The following is a 17,323-nucleotide window of genomic DNA, read 5'->3' on the forward strand; positions in this document are numbered from 1 at the left end:
CCTGGGGCAGAGCAGCTGGGGTGCTGCCGGGTTGGTCCAGTAGCGCTGAGGAGCGGCGCTGCGGGACCAACCGGCCGCGCCCCAGCTGCTCTACCACAGGCATCCCGAGAAAAGCCTGGTCTGCTGGGGGGGGGGGGTGCAGACCATGTAGCAGACCATGCAGACGCGGGCGGCGGCTCCCGCCGCCCGGGTCCTCCGTGGCTTTGCTCCGCGTCTCCCTGGTCTGCTGGACCCCCCACCCCAGCAGACCAGGGAGACGCAGAGCAGCTTTTCTCGCCCCGGAGGACGAGGGCGGCGGGACCTCGGCGCGTCTGGGCGGTCCCGCCAGCCGCATCTTCCAGGGCGAGAAAAGCCCCGTTCGTAAATGCGGATCCGACATAAGTCGGATCCGCGTAACTCGGGGACTGCCTGTATATATTTTTACAGGGCCGCCCAGAGGATTCAGGGGGTCTGGGGCAAAGCAATTTCGGGGGCCCGTTCCTGGCACTCCCTGTCTCAGACCTCAGACTTCAGACATTCTCATGGGAGTCCCTACCCAGTGCAAATTGCCCCACTTGGCCCCCCTCCCGGGCAGCCCTGTATTTTTATATATCAAATAATAGTTATTAACATTGAATTGAAAGGTAGAATGTATTACTAGGTGGAATGTGTTTTAAAGAGATGAATATATTCTGTTGTAGAAGTGGGGGTGGAATGGCGTGGGTAGAAAAAACACTGGGGGTAGTTTTCTTCTGCGTTGCCATTTTATTACAGCTATTGTGAGAGCCCAGCAAAATACGTCAGCGAGTAAGCTCTCCATACAAATTCCAGCTATGCAGTTGGGGGTTAGATAAAATCTTGTTTGTTTTAGGGGGAAAAAAACAGGACTATGTAGCACTATAAAGACTAACAAGATGGTTTATTAGGTGATGAGCTTTCGTGGGCCAGACCCACTTCTTTAGATCAAATTTTTTAGGGAGTTTATTTTCAATGCACCTGCACTTTTGCCCCCCCCCCCCCCCCCCCGCCCCGGCACATGTTTCCACCATGGCAAAAAATATGGGAACTTTGGTCTTTGAATAATCCCTACATCCATGGTTCCCAGCCTTTGCAGACTATTGTACCCTTTTCAGGAGTCTAATTTGTCTGTGTACACATGTCGCCTCATTTAAAAACTACTAGTGTACAAACTCAGATATAAAACACAATGTCACAGCACACTAGTACTGAAACAAGGCTTCCTTTCTCATTTTCACCATAGAATTATACAATAACTCAATTGGCCTATAAATATAGTACTTTCACTTTGGTGTAGAGTATATAGGTAGAAACAAAAGGAAAAACTGTGCAACACTTTAAAGACTAACAAGATGGTTTAATAGGTGATGAGCTTTTGTGGGCCAGACCCACTCCTCAGATCATATTCACAACCATATATACCAAAGGAATACAATGAAAAAAGTGAACACATTAGAAACAAGTCATAGTCTGTATGACGTTTTAGTTTGTATTGACTTCGCTAATGCTTTTTATTCAGCCTATCGTAAAACTAGGCAAACAGCTACATGAGTTAACGTACCTGCTGAAAGACCTGTACATGCCCGCAGGGGTACACATAAGCCTGGTGGAGATCCACTGCTTTAAATTACACTCTGCATTTTTCATCTGCTTATGTTTTAACAAACTCTGGTCTCATACAATTGGAGTAACCTCACGCTTAGGGCCCAAGTGTGTCCTTGGATAGCTATCACTCTAGTGTTCTGTCTTCGCTTTAAGGGCAGCCATGCAAGGCACATAGTGCTTACATTTAAATATAAGGGAAGGAAGAAAGCTCCTCTCTGTTTTGGAAAATGATGTAAGGTGAAACTCACTAGGGCCAAATTCATCTTTGGTGTCAACTTTATGGACTGCGGTGGAGTTAAAGCATCCGTGATGAGTTTGGCCCACTTTAACTACCACTGTTTAATTAACATTTACATTCCAAAGAATGCCATTTGCAAGTGCTAAGTGATAGGGTAAATATGGAACAAATTATCAGCAACAGCAGGGGGGATTTAAAATGTGCATCTTGCGTTTGGAGTAATTCAGAAGCCTGCGGTGATGCAATCGTTCGAACAGAGCGATCTTTGTGCACTCCCCATTGCCAAGCAGGCATGTACAAATGGAGTTACAGAGAGGGGTTTTATACACACGACCCTAAACCTGCTTGGTTGTTGTGGGTCAGGTATCTCTTAACTGGTGTCAGTCGGAGGCGTTGGCTTGCTGAACTCCTGGAGGGTGTGCAACCTCTGCTCCATCCCAGACCTCCCCACTATCCCCAACCTCAGCCCCCACCTCTTCTCATCTCCACCCCCTGTTCTCACCCCATTCATCCACTTCCCCTCAGTGCCTCCTGCACCCTCCTGATCCGTAGCTAGGTGGGGGGAGGGAAGCCCTGGGGTGGCAGGAGATGCTGATCAGTGGGGCTCACTGGCTGGCAGGAGGTGCTTGTGGGGGAGCAGAAAGGGCTGATTGGTAGGGCTGTTGGTCGGTGCTGAGTGCCCATTATTTTTTCCCATGTGTTCTTCATGGGAGTCAGCACCTATGGTGTAAGCAGTGAGCTGCAGGGCCCTCGGGACCCCATCCAAGTGTGCTGGTGTCGGGGGATCGATTCCCATTGACTCCAGTGGGCCTTCCCTGCCAAACAGCAGTCAAGATGGACCATAGTGAGGCAAGAGCTATTTTAAATCTGTAGGCTCAAATCATGAGTCTCCCAAGCAGAGGGTCCACTCCCTTTTTAGGACACACAACGGCTCCAACACAAACACGGCTTGCTTCCCCAGAACAGTGCTACGGACAACCTTGGCTGCCGTCAACATGAGGACACCTGAAGCACTTCACAATAGATCCTAGAGAGAGATCCCCTCGTCCCTTATGCAAATGAAGTGGTGTTGGTGGGTGGAGGAGGGGAACATGTTAGCTTTTGATAGCCCTCAGCAGCTCAACCCCAGGTAAGGTAAAGGATGTGAACACACATGCTAACTAGGGGAGGAATTTTAGAGAGGCAGGAGGCAGATCCCCAGTGGGCCCTGGCATGCCCCAGGACACTAAATCACAACGTCATAGAAGACTAGAACTGGAAGGGACCTTGAGAGGTCATCAAGTCCAATCTCCTGCCCTCATGGCAGGAGATCTAGCTCATCCCTGACAGACGTTCCCCACATTTACAAAAACTGCCAGAAGTTTCCTTAATGCCCACAAAACATTCCGTAATATGATGCTTCAAGGGTGGGTTTGAAAAGGAGAAATCAGCTGTAGGGGACACAGGGCAGCGTCAGCTTCTTCTCTTTGCCTTCCCGCAGACATCAGGAGACGCTCTTACGTTGGCGGGACTGCGAGACTCTCCAAGTATTCTGGCTTTCCTTCCTCTAGATCAGCGCTTGGCAATCTGCAGCGGAGGAGACATTTTATTTACTGTTGCCCATGCACAGGGTTGCCAGATCCTGGTTTCCTTTTGCATAGGGTTTTTTTCCCTAATGGTATTACTGATGGGACACTCACATAAAGCAAGGACGTGTGAAGTGAGGTGGACGCTGATTGCAAATTCTAGGTGCGCAAGCGCAGTGAGTAAAACTATCCTATCCCGAGAGACTGTCTTCCCAGTGAGATGAAGGGCCACTCCTGTGCCCCACTGTCTGCCCTAGCTTGCCCAGTGCTGTGCTAGCTCCATAGAAGATGTAGCGACACTCCTTCAGAAGGAAGCCATCTTGGAATCACATGAGTGGACCTGGAAATGCCACTGTATGTAGCTTTACACAGCACCGGGTGGTGGGTAACTGCACTGTTGCTGCTTCCCAGGAACTTGAATGAATAGCAAAGCTGCAAAATAATGAGTCGTTCTATTGCAAGGATCCAACACAAAGGGGCCAGTCAAGAATGAAGCCTTAGTGGGCCAGGTATTGAATATTCATACCTGAAGTGTGATTTGCTGCCCTGAAGCATTTACAGCTTAATATTAGAGTGCTAAGGGAGTATCTACACAGCAACATTATTTTGAAATAACTAGCGTTATTCTGAAATAACTTAGTCTGCGTCTACACAGCAGGCAGTTATTTGGAAATAGTTTCGAAATACTGTCAAGCTGGAGGCCTTCGTACTCTGACTCCTGTAACCCTCATTGTACGAGGAGTAAAGCAAGTCAGAAGAAGTGTGAGCTCTATTTCGAAATTAGTGCTGTGTAGAGGCTCCCAATTTTGAAATAAGCTAGCTCAAAATAAGCTACACAATTGACGTAGCTTAGGGTGCGTTTACATAGCAGGGCTTAACCTGAAATAAGCTACGTAAATTGAGCTATGTCAAAATTTGGCTCATCTACACGGTGACAAATTTTGAAATAAGGCACTATTTCAAGCCATCCCTTATCCCTCATGAAACAAGGTTTACAGGGATGGCAAAATAGTGTGTCCGTTATTTTGAAAAATATTGAAACATTCCTTGGACACGGGGTAGCTAAAAAAATATGAAGCGTTCCTTGGATGTGGGGTAGCTATTTTGGTATACTTGTGGTCTCCCAAAATAGCCTTGCAGTATAGACTAGGTAGTGCGAATTAAAGCTCCTAATTCGAACTACCGTTACTCCTCCTGCAATGAATTAGGAGCTTTAATTCCAACTACCTAGTCTGTGCCGTGTGTAGCCGTGGGCAGGGAGTTCGAACTACGGGGCATTTAAAAATGGCAGCGCCTGGGAACATGCAAATAAATCCTGGGATATTTAAATCCCGGGCTTCATTTGCAAGTTCGAATGCCTACATTAGCCACCCTAGTTCGAACTAGGGTGGCAGTGTAGACATACCCTATGAAGTGGTCTGAGAGAAAAGCACTGTATAAGAAACAGGTATTATTATTCAGTGAGCAGAGTCAATCAGTATTTTATAATGGAGCCTTATTTACAAATATAGGAGACTATTGACCTTGATGTAGGCTCAGCCTTCCATCCCGTAGTGTCCCTTTGGCAGAGAAAACACAGTGTAGCAAACACGATGGGACTCTTTTACTGAGGCCTCACTGTGTGGGCAGGGAAGGGGGGAGAAAATGGGAGTTCTCTAGTTTTAGTCTGGACCATGTAGCGTTACCACCAAGGGTCCAGCTAAATCCAGGCCCAAATTAAGTCACCATGGACTGAATTGCTGACCATGCTACACTTGCCCGCACTGACATTCAGCGTTAGTCCAGAGTCCAAACTACGCCATATTTTGAGAGGAGCAGTGGATATGTGAGTGAGGTATTAGTCTGGGCCTCAGGAGATTGCTCCTTGCTATCTCAGACTCAGCAGGGCCAGTAGCCACCATGGGCCCTGGGGCAAGGTGTGGGGAGGCCCGGCTCTGCGTTCCCCCAGAAGTTGTGGGACCTGGGCAGAAGAGGCGGGGCCAGGGATAGCACCTGGTACAGCACTATGGTGCTAATTCAAAGGGGTCTGGAGTTCTGGCTGCTGTCGTAGTAGCAATGGTGGCAGCCGGGAGTTCCTGGCCCCTTTGAAACTCTGGTCCCTAGTGCAATAGCCGTCTTTGCCTCTCCTCCCACCCCGTCCCCATTGGCAGGTATGCTCAGACTGTCCGTGTGACCTGGACAAGTCACATACTCTCTCTGTGCCTCAGTTTTGATCTGTAAAATGGGGAGAATGTTGCATCATCTGGCTGTTCAGAGGGAAAACTGGGGCAGAGGCAATGAAGCAAGAGGGAATGGTACAGGTACATGGGTTGGCTTTGCCTATAGGAAGTCTGGGGAAAGGGGGCTGCACCTGTCTGGAGGTGGCTGGGCCTGATCACTGAATTGAGAACTTCTCTTTCAAGCACTTGGGTCCCAGAATGATTCCTGAGCCCTTGAGCTGGTTTGTATTGTGTATCTGTGCAGCACCTTGCACAATGGTGCACTAACCTTGGTGATACAAATAATTGTAGGCACCACTATCATACAAGTAGTTAATAATAACAGTTGTTTCCCCAGCAATGAAAAAAACCCCAATCTCAGTAGTATAGGCAACGTAACAGCATTGGCAAATTTAGGACACGGATCAAACGGCCAGCAATGTTGCTTGCAAATGCTGTCATTAACACCCCCTCCCAAAATCTGTTTCAGAATCTGGCTTTCAGAATCTGAATTCAGCAGTCACTGTTTCATATTCCAGCTGGGCTATTGGTTAGCTAAGAGTCTTCCTAAAGAGCAATGAGCCATCCATGGCTGGCCCATGCCAGCTGACTCAGGCTCAGGTTATGGGGCTTTTCATGGCTGTGTAGACTTCCAGGCTAGGGCTAGAGGCCAGGCTGACTTCTTGTATAAAACAGGCCCGGAAACTTCACCCAGCAATTCTTTAATCCAGTAGCTTGAGGCAGAACTGCTACATCTCCATGAAGAGGACATTCAGTCTAGAGTCACAAAAAGGTATTTGGCTCCCAGGCCTGGTCATGAAAAGTGACTAAAAGGGGTGTGTGAATGTAGGCAAAGGGAAATTCCCTTACCAAGTGGCCAAGATGCTTTTTAATAACACCGGCCACCATTCAACAACGCCAGAATAACTCTATATCCTGGCCGCCTCAGCATGGTACCAAATGCTTTCCAGCAGAATGCAAAACATTGGCATTAGTACAGATTAAAACCAGGGTAAATTAGAGGAGAATCTGGCCTTACAGCCTTCCTTGAATGACCGGCTTTCTTTTGGGAAGGTGTTACTATTTTATAGTCGATTAGAGCAGCAGGATCGGGGAACTTGACCCTTTCACTGAGAGAGAATTCTATACGTAAAACAGGTGATTTTATTACTTAGAGGAGGTAAGAATTTTAACCCAATGTCCCTTGAATAGCAGGTAAGTAAGTGCAGGCAGGATGAGCTGTGCTTGCAATTAATAGAGGCCTTTAGGTAACATGTACCTAGGTGGGATGTGACTGGGAAATTGGGACCCGATCTAAAGCCTGCTGAAACACATTGACTTCAATATGCTTTAGATCAGTGATGGGCACATTAGGCTAGAGTGGGCCGCATGAGGGGCCCTCTTTCATCTCAATGGGCCACAAAATTGTCGTAACCAAGACGGTTTCCCAGAATAGAGTCGTTTTGCTAACTGTGTTTGCCTACCTAGAATTGGTGGGCTGTGCTGATGGAACCACAGGCTGGTTCTGATTGGATGCAGAGGGAGCGTACGGCTCTCACAGCCACTGTTGTGTGCACCTCACCTCATGTGCCCTTGCTTTACGTGTGTGTCACGTTAGTAACACTGGTAGGAAAACACAAGTGTGGACAGAAACCAGTGGAACTGGACAACCCCACACCCAGGCAATGGTAAAGAAAACGTCCCTGTAGTCAAAGGGCCCCAGCGTGCCCACCACTGCTTTAGCTTGTGCCGCTGATGCATTCGGTGTTCTCATGTAGGATGGGAATGTAATACGGGCTTCCACCATGCTGGCCAAACCCAGGGACTGAATGAGACACCTCCCTGGGCACATCTGTGGCACTGAGCCTCCCAATCTGGGTCAGCTTCAGAGCCTGAGCTCTGGCCTAAGGCACCACATCCACCCAGCTATTTTTCAGCCTGGGCGCACTGGCCTGTTGTGAGATGTGGAGACGTGCCCTCCAGCAGGGCTGGTGACAGACTTCGCTGGGCCCTGGGCAATGTGTGTGTGTGTGTGGTGGGGTGAGCTTGGCTCTGGGCTCCCCACAAGGGGCGGGGCCTTGGTCACAAGGGGCGGGGCTAGAGGCTAGCCTCTCCCAGCCAGCTCTCAGCACCACTTGGACTGCGCTGTGCTGCTCTCTGGCAGTGATTCAAAGGGCCCTCGTCTCCACCCACTGCTGCTGCCATGGTAGCAGCCCAGAGTCCTGGGCCCTTTTAAATCACTGGGCCCTGGGGCAACTTCTGCCTTTGCCCCGCCCCCCACCAGTGGCCCTGCCCTACAGTTCTAGTTAAATTTCTTGCCTTTGTTTCTGGAGTCCATGACACTTTCATCACATGGTACATGTTGAACAGTGGGGCATGTCCTTCCCCTGCACACAGCAAGCTCACCTCAAGCACCTGAGGATATGTCTACACTACAGTAACCCCTCCCCCTGCATTAGCACCACATCTTAGAGCCTGAGTCAGTGGAGTTGGACTGAGCTCACAGGGCCGAGGAGCTAGAAGTACCACGCAGCTGCAGGCTGGAGCCCCCTCCTGAGACCCTCCTGAATTGCGCCCTTGCAATTTTTAGTCCCCCAGCTGAAGGGGGGGGGGGGGGGGGATTCTGAACCTGCTGATCTGGGCCAACGAGGAGTCTTTTATTGCAGCATAGCTATCCCCTGATGTCTGAATTCAGGAGAACACCCCACATCTGTGACCACGACCATCTGAGAGAGGGCACAAGTTTGAAGCAGAGATCGTTCGACCGCAGCCAGTGTCGACATCTGTGCTAAAGGAGCGAGGCTCTGGGAGCCAAGCGCAGAGTGGCCACCGTACACACACTGAAGAGTTGGTTGCACATATAGATACCTGGCCAAGGAGGGCAGGTCCGCCGACAGGAGGAGGCGGGGGGAAGGGAGGGAGAGGGGGGAAGGGAATAATTGCCCAGGAACCTGGCCTTCCAAAAGGGCCCAGGGTTCCAGCCACCGCTGCTGCAGTAGGAGCCCTGGGTCCTTATGTCACCACTGGAGCACGGAGTGGAGCACTCGGGGCAGCTCTCCAGGCTGCCTGGGGGGGGGGGCATGACAGGGCACACACCAGGTAGTGCTGGGGGCAGGGTGGTGGTGTGCTAGAGACACTGAGAGCTGGCTGCCCCCACCCTTGCCCATTTCCCCTGCGGCTCTGTCCCTCTTGCCAGGAGAGCACGGAGCTGTCCCCCTCCCAACTCCTTGTCCAGGGCCCGCTGAAGCTGTTGGCTTCCCTGGATGGAGGCTAGCTTAAAATGGCACAGGAATCTACGCAGCTTTACAAGGCAGAGTGAAGTCACCGGGACCCCCCTTCCCAGAGCAGTTTTGAAAAGGTACCTGAACAGACCCACTGCAGCTAAGCCGGTGGCACATGGATTTACAGTTGGTGCATCTTAACACACATCTGGAGACAAGTAGCACATAACTCTGTGTGCTGGACCGGTGCCAGGGCCGAGTCCCCAGCCGTTGATGAAGGATCCCTGGTAAAACTCATGATGGGAGGTCAGGCTCAATGAAAGAGCCCCCAGTAGTTTCAGAAGGAACACCAGCACCTCTCCTCATGGGAGGTCAGACTCAGCGAATACCCCCCGCCCCCTTTCCCCTCCGTGCGCTGGCTGCTGAATTCCACTCTTTGGCTGGACGCCAGGCGATTAAAATAGAGTCCTTAGAATGTCACCTCTGCAGCCCTGCCAGCCAGAGGCCTGACAATCCTGGGGTTGTACTCCAGCACGGGTCCCTCGGGAGGCTGTGCTTTGCGAAGCAGCCAGGGTTACTGCTCGCGTGACTCAGACCCAAGGAAGAGTGGGCACAGGATGGAGCCAGGAGAGAGAGAGAGAGAGACAGGCTCAGAACTAGACCACAGGCGTGTGAAGGGGGCTGGAGTATGTGTGAGCCAGAAAAGGTGTTTAAAAAAAACCCATGGTTGAGGCCAGATTCAGAGAGGCATATATGTAACCAACGGCATCAATGGAGTTACACCCTGGAGCCTGCGTTGGGCCCTTTGTTTGTGACCCTGTGGGGAGAGAAGTGCAGGGGATACCCATAAACCAGCTACCGTCTTCCTGCTCAAACCAACATAAAAGGAGCATGAAACGTTCCTCTCCGGTATCCTCAAGCAGGGCTTGCTCCTCACAGGGTGCCCATGACAGCCCTCTGCAGGATGACAGAGCATGATGTTGGGTTATTCATGATCCAGTAAAGAAAGCAAGATGAAGGGAGCAGGTGCTATACGGCCACAATTTTAAACATGGGTACATCTAAAATTAGGCAGTCAACCTTGTAAGTACAGAGTTCTGCAGATCCATAGCATCCTCTTTATATCCATGGGTAGCTGCATTCGTGGCTGTGGATATGGGTATCTGCAGCTCATTTTTGAGGATACTGATGCAGATATAAATTTTGTATGTAGAACCCTGCAAATCTGAGGCTATCTGCTTAATACTCATGGGGGTCTGCATCTGCGGCTGTGGATACCCGTAGATCACAGAAGCAGGGGCGGATGCAGGGCCTGCACAGGGCGCTACATATATAGTTCCTTAAATAAAATGACCTGATTTACAAAGATGAGAAATACCCACAAATACTTGACATCACGGGGAACTGCAGAGGCGTAGCCGGTCTGGAAATCAGTCCACTTTTATCTAGTCACCCTTTACTATGGATATGGGTGTCTAATTTTAGGTTTCCACATTGGAACATTTTTGTCTTAGGGTGAGATTTTCAGAAGTGCCTAAGTAACTCAGGCACACAAGTGCCAGAGACTTTCAGGCTAAAGTTCAATGTAGAGGGTTATTCAGGTGACCATCAGAAACCACAAGCATAAATTAGTAAAATGTTTCTAATTGAATTGAATGTACCATCATTTTAAAAGAGACTTTCAAACAGCATTCCAGGAAGTGGGTAGTTTATTAATATAGAGAGAAGTTTATTTGTGTTTGAAAAAAATAACTTTTTATTTGAAGTTAGAATTAAAAAATAAGGTAATCATTTGCTTGGAAAGATGAGAGCTTACATAAGAAAAGACAATACAATGGGATAAGACAATAAAATGGTTATCTGTTGCTGTCAGAAGAGCAAGTCACAAACATGCCAAGAAGAGTTTGTTATTTTTTTCCCAGTTGGTTCAAAAGCATTTCAGTAAAACAATGTACGACACAGAGGCAATTATCAAACAGCACTGTGCTTCCTCTTCAATAAACATGACAAACTTGGCTGCTAAGTCTTATAAGAACTGTAATGCTCACCTGGATTCTCTTCTTATGCAAAGAAGAAGTCTAAAATCCTGGTTAGCAAAAATGTACAAACAACCATATTCTAAAAATGCATGGTACATGCAAAAAATGCACCAAAGTCATTTAAACACAAGCAGACAAAATATTCCTTCTTGCTAATGGTGGTGTTTTTCTAGTAAATCTCCTTTGTATTATTGTCTGTGATTTAATTACTCATTTTCGTGTACTTTAGTACATGTGATTAAATTCTTAATCCTCAGAAATTAAAATGTAAGGAAGGAGATATGATTGAGGATCATGTTTTACTTCATGTGTTAAGAAGGTTGTTGGCCTGTTGTCTAATACCACTTTGGCTAGGTTTTGGTGGAATTTTTAATGCATGAAAGTGACTTAAGATTTTTAATGGGATGTGAACGTTCTGAAACTTACAAGAAGTTCCCATGTCTTGGTCAAATTATGAGCACATGCTAAAATCTGCATTACCATATATACTTGTGCAGGAGCGATATGAAGATGAAGGATGGTTCAGTGGGTATGGGGCTTGTCAAAGAGCTGGGTTCAATTCACTTCTCTTCCACAGACTTCCTTTGTGACCCTGGACAATTCACTTATTCATAGAATCATAGAAGATTAGGATTGGAAGAGACCTCAGGAGGTCATCAAATCCAACCTCCGGCTCAAAGTAGGACCAAACCCAACTAAATCATCCAAGGCAGGGCTTTATCAAGCCTGGCTTTAAAAACTTCTAGAGATGGAGATTCCACCTCCTCCCTAGGTAACCCATTCCAGTGCTTCACCATCCTCCTAGTGAAATAGTTTTTCTCACTATCCAACCTCGATCTCCCCCACTGCAACTTGAGACCACTGCTCCTCGTTTTGTCATCTGCCACCACTACATCCCTTTCTATGCAATGGGGAATAACAGTACATGAAAAATTGTAAGGGCCCATACGAGTTCCTACAATCAATATGCTTACCCCTCCATTGCAGAAACAAGGCTGACATAAACAAGCACCACTGTAGACATCAACCCCATTGTATTTCATTACTAAAAAGGACACTGTTTTCCTGTTCCTGCTTAAATGCTGCAGGCCCAATCTTAATCCCCTTCAGTATCATGATACTACTGTTACAGCGCTTTCCTGTGTCCGAGGGGACACTGACGAGGAGGAGAAGTGGAGTTACAAGAGAAGAGCGTGCTCCTCTATTATAGTTTCCTAGGTAGGCAACATCTACCCTCTCTCTTGACCACAACTGGATTATATTAGACACCCACAATACTGGTCCTATTGTCTTTTCACAACATGCTTTTAAATGCACAGATTGGTGCTGGAACTCCATTGAGAGATTCATTCTGACATGCACATGCACAACTGTACAACAACAAGGCCATCAGTGTGGCCTGGGATACAATGATTCCTGAACAGACTGTCTGCCCGCCAGCCCAGTTCTTATATGGTTCATTGTCCGGCAGCCACAGTGCCCAGATTTCAGCTGCTGCAATTCCATCCCTGGCTATAAACAGACTGAAAGGACAATTTTCAAATCTAGGTTTCCAAAGTGAGTCTCATAAGCTCATATTGGGCACATACATGTAAGTGACTTGATTTTCAAAGTGATAGCGCATTTGCAGTTTCATTTCACTTCAGTGGGAGCTGTTCCCTCGAACCTAAGGAACTCTGAAAATGAGACCATTTCTGCTTAGATGCCTGAGTATAGAGATATGGGAAAAAAGTTCGGATGATATACTGGAACGTCCTTAATCTGGGTGTCTGTGAATAGGAAACACCCTGTCCAGACCCTCACATGGCCCACCCCCTGGCATGCTCCTGCACCCTAGCTTCCAGGCCCTGTATCTTCACCCCCAATAATAGTTTAAATATGGTACATTAAAGATTTATCTTATGACATGTTTTACATGTACTTCCCTCTATAATAGTGTATACAAACAAAAGCTTTAGTAATAGACTTTGTTTACCCTTCATTATGGAGAGCACCCATGGTCTGGAAAAATTCCATAATCTTGCATAGTTTATATCCCAAGGTTGCCAGATTAAAGAGGTTCGAATATATTGGAAGATTATACACAAGTATATATGGTATTTAGGATTATACACACGTATATATGGTAATATCTTTTTAAAAATGAAGGAAGAGTAAAGGCGTTAGAAATGTAATTGAAAACAGCCTATGTGAGTTGCAAGAATGCAACAGCACTTGCCTACTAAAACTAAAAAAAAAAAAAGGTTTTCATGATGTCTGATCAGACAAAAATAATATTCCAGGTGAAATACATTTTGAGGACTATGATTCACTCGAATAGATCTAATATTTCTTTTCCGACCAATTATTTTTTCTAAAATAGTATTTAACACATTTGAAGTTATCAAAAATACCTGTAGTCTCAAAAATTATGTTCATTTTCTATTTTACTTAATGTACATGCCTCTTCCAGTAATTATTCAAGAAGCATGAGTCAAAACACACTCCTTTATTCTTGGCTCATGGCCATCCTCAATATACATTTTGATATTTTCAGTTTATAGATACATATGCATGAAAATAGTGTAGTGTAAGGTCCCTTGATCACACTTAACAGAGCATCTATTGTGCATCTGTCTATTTACAAAGATTTAAAGCACACAAAATTGTGCATTATACTATACCAAAGTTTAAACTTTAACATACACTCGGTTGCAAATATAGCAACGGGTTACAATAAAAATCTGAACAAAGACAACCAATAAACAGCCAAATTGCTATGTACAAACAAGGCAGGAAGCAATTAAACACTGCCTTGCTCATTTCACTTAAATTACCTTTTCTCTTGGGGAAAAAAAAGCAGCCTTTAATTTTTTTACAATTACAAAAACTGGGACCAAATTCTTCCCAGGGGCAAGCCCATGCAACTCCCATTGCATTTAACTGCGGGATGCATATGTGTAACTTGGGAGAAAAAGTTGTTCCTGTCTCTTTTTTTAAATATGGTGTTTAGTTGAGAAATAGTTGCCCCTGTCACAATGCAGCACTGAGGGCTGAATCCTTTCCTCTAGCCTAACAAAATACCTATTGACTTCAAGAAGGATTTTGCCTGAGATAAGTGCCCTCGTTCTCCTCTGACTTGTACTAGCTTTACACAGGTATATCTCCACTGACTTCATGGAGTGCCAGATCCTTTGCTGGTGTAAATCAGCAATGGAGCGATGCTCATTTACACCCATTGAGGGCCTGGCCAGCTTCAATGGGACTACATTTGATTTACACTGGGTGTCAAAACAGAGGAGAATTAGGCATAAGGACCACATAAGGGCCCAAACAAACTTCTACATCAATCAAAATGCAATACAAAAAGTCCATGCCCTTTAGCAAAAAATAAAAAAATAAAGAATTGCCACTGGGCTGCTGGTTCAATGACCGTAATCCACAGTGTGAAGGAAGAATAGCCATAAATCAATCACAACCTTTTAATTCCAGAGAAATTACAAATTAGCTTTTGGTACTCCCAAAATTAATGAATAATAAGAACACAGGGCAGTGATGACCAAAGAAAACAAAAATAACATTCCTTATTCTTCTGAGCAAAATAGGAGATTTTCTGCAGTCAAGAAAAAACAAATAACCCTATACTGTCTTGTCCTAAGATAACCAACGTGAAGGCAAAATCTTACCCCAGTGGCAGTGATGCATAAAGGCAGGGCAAAAAGGTTATAGGTGGACTCTTCTTTCACCCAAGAAATAGTGTGTGCTAGAAGACACAGCTAGTTAACATAGGGGCTCGTGTACATCAGTTTCGAGAGTCGTGATCTGTGGGTTAGCAAGAGATATAACTAGCTTTTGGCTACGTGGTAGGGCCTTATCTAAAGCCCATTAAAGTCAATGGAAAGACTCCCATCATCATTGCAACCACTAGCTGGCACCAGGCTTGGCTGCCTTTTGTTTCTGCACAGATGCAAAGCATGTACGTTTCCTGGATCACAAGCATCGGGGAACCTTGCTCCAACTTTTTGCAGAGGAAGTCATGGGCCTGCACTCAGCTTCTCCTCTGTGTGTCAACAAGGGCAGGATTTAGCCTGGTTAATTCTCCTCAGTGGAAGCAGAAGAGAAAAATAGATACATAACAGAGAGAGATACAGGAGTATTCTTACTACTTACGAGCTGCTGTAGTGGAAAAAACGGAGACCAAAACTTGATGAAATCAGCGTTGTATGAAAATTCAAGGCCCTTTTCTAAAAATACTTTTTGCTGATGGCAAAGTTCAACACCTCAGCGAAACTCTGAATCAAAAACTCAGAATAAGTTTCCAGACGGTACAGCATATTTTCAAATACACTACACCCTTGTTGTTTGTAAGGCTGCATTGAGATTTTACATAACAGTCATGAGCCATGTGTTTAAACATCTTAAAAGAGTTGACCAGCAACTTAATGCATTTCTTTATAACCCACTGAACGTAAAGATGCACCATCTCTTTCCAAAACATTGCTCTTTAAATGCTCCAAACATAAACGTTCAGGATAAAATATTCCATTCCCACCTCCCCCCTTCACTGGCTCCATTTTAAAATATTTACACTACAGCAATGAAGTAATAATTTATAGCTTTCTGTGCCTGCGCCCTTGCTGCATGGCAAATCCAACAGTTAATTAGTGTGTAGAGGCTAATTCACAGAACAAACATGCAAGCACAGGAGAGAGAGAGAGACACTTAGCCATAGGTCTTTTGAGCCAACTCATCAGTGTGCAAGCCACTTTCTTGCCGATGCAATATCTTCCTACCTATACATGTCACTACCTAATTCCCAGCACAAGTCAGGAAGTTGGACAAATATCCATGAAGACTTTGGCCCGCACTTATTTTGTGGGTGCACAAGTTACAGGCAGAAATTAGGTTTGCAAACAGGAAGAGTTTGACTCAGCCCAGGTGAAAATACACTCCTTCACGGACAAACCAGAATGAATATCGTCTTCCTGTTTTTAGCGCAACAATTCAGATATCTATCCGGATGCATGAGAATCTGGAATGCCCATTTAAGGCCAGGTCTTCAGCTCTGGAAGTAGGCACAGGCCTTGTGATTTAAATGGAGCTATGCTCCTTTACATCAGAGGAAGATGTGACTAGTGAAATTCGACTGCATTGAATCGTGGCCTTTTATATATAGCTATGCAAGATTTTTAGAGGGGAAACTGAGTTTTGTAGGGTGTGTTGGGTGGAACAAAAGGACTGGGATTTTTCATTAGGTTTTATTCTTGATTTTAAGACTTTATTCTGGGTTCTATTATCATTATATGGCCTGTGAAAAGACACTTATCCCCCTGGGCCTTGGTTTACCTAAATATGAAGTGAATTTAAGATTTGCCCACTTCCCAGGAGTTTCTTTTAATTAACTAATGGAGATTGCCTCTCTCTTAGAGCTGGAAGGGACCTTGAAAGGTCATTGAGTCCAGTCCCCTGCCTTCACGGCAGGACCAAGTACCATCCCTGACAAATATTTGCCCCAAATTGTCTCTACAAGGATTGAACTCACAACCCTGGGTTTAGTAGGCCAATGCTCAAACCATTGAGCTATCCCTCCCCCCAATCATAATTGCTTGTGAATGAATTTGGACAATACTGCCATGAAAAGTGTAAATTATTATAACTGTATTTTGGTCTCTAATATGGAAAGGCACATTTCCCCTTCTGGGTTTTGCACTGGGCACTCATTAACATTCAGGGATTCATTTGATGGCCTGGGATGGTGATGAGTAGGGCAGGTACTCCAACTACATGTCTGGCAAGTGTGTGTCCTGTTCTTTCTAATGTGGACTTTGCTACTGTCAATCTGGAGACTGCCATAGCTTTGGAGAACCAGAGCAAGGGGAGATGGTTTTCAATTTAGGAAAACAATTCTCTAGAGAAGCCCACGTAACATTTCTTTTTTCCCTATCACGGTCTGCAAAATGCTTTGGGGATAGAATCTTATTACTATGAAACGCCTCATGGGGCAATAGCACCAAGAACCCAAACAGGTCAGGGCCCCATTGGGCCAGGCACTATATTTTGCATGGTTGCATGTTTTGCCTGCAGGGCTCAAGCACCAGACTGTCCTAGTCTCTCTTAATAGGGGTGTTGTGCCAATGGTTGTGTGGCAACGTGACAAGCTGGTACTGACTTTACTGTCAGTAGCACAGTGCCAATTTTTGGTTCTCTGGACCGTTTCTGAGTTGCATCAGGATTTCCCTTCTCATATAGGATAAAACCTGCAATCTTCCATATACTCCCCACAGCAGTGTGGCACCTGGACTCCTCACACCCTTCTCCTCACTAACACTTTCCAGGTGGGTCTTATCCAAAACCATTGAACTCGGAGGGAGTCTTCCCAATCCTCAATACGAGTCTTGTATCATATTCTGATGTGTGATGCATTAGATGTTACATATATAATTCCCACTCATAATAAAACCCTCGGAGAAACAGTGGTCCC

The sequence above is a fragment of the Pelodiscus sinensis genome, chromosome 20 (genome assembly GCF_052426305.1).
Source record: "Pelodiscus sinensis isolate ZL-2025 chromosome 20, ASM5242630v1, whole genome shotgun sequence".
Classification (NCBI taxonomy): Eukaryota; Metazoa; Chordata; order Testudines; family Trionychidae; genus Pelodiscus; species Pelodiscus sinensis.